The sequence below is a fragment of the Schistocerca serialis genome, chromosome 1 (assembly GCF_023864345.2).
Source record: "Schistocerca serialis cubense isolate TAMUIC-IGC-003099 chromosome 1, iqSchSeri2.2, whole genome shotgun sequence".
NCBI lineage: Eukaryota > Metazoa > Arthropoda > Insecta > Orthoptera > Acrididae > Schistocerca > Schistocerca serialis.
The window spans coordinates 1,043,095,234-1,043,095,911 of NC_064638.1; positions in this window are offsets into that span (position 1 = coordinate 1,043,095,234).

The window sequence follows — 678 nt, forward strand, 5'->3', positions numbered from 1 at the left end:
TGAAAGCCACGGCGACACATCAGCTATGGAAGATTATGTGGTCGATGCCAACAGGGGAACTGGGAGGCTTCATCAGTACACTGCTCTCTCGACTGTTTGCAGCTTTCCAGACCTATCTGCAAATTTTCCTTCGTGCAGCTCCTCAGCTGACATGACGAGGATGAGTGCACCCGTTTTTGTTCACCCCATCAAAGAAATCTCACTAGCATTAAGAAGAAGCCGGCCGATGTGGTCGAGTGGTTCTAGGCGTTACAGTCTGGAACCGCGCGACCGCTACGGTCGCAGGTTCGAATCCTGCCTCGGGCATGGATGTGTGTGACGTCCTGAGGTTAGTTAGGTTTCAGTGGTTCTAAGTTCTAGGGGACTGATGACCTTAGAAGTTAAGTCCCATAGTGCTGAGAGCCATTTGAACCATTAAGAAGAAAACAACTGAGTTGCGGTTGGCAATCAGATACACTGATCGTTCATCTATGGAGATGCACATTTTCATTTCACAGCTATGTATTTACAGTTACAACAGTAAACTAGTACGCTGGCGGATAGGACTAATGGGACAGGGTGTGAGGGTAAGGGGCAGCACTGTTTTATCTTCGCGACTTGTTGGATCTATGCGAGTCAACATATGATACAGCCTACGATAGCTGCTGTATATTGAGCATTTAAAACTGTCAGCAGCCA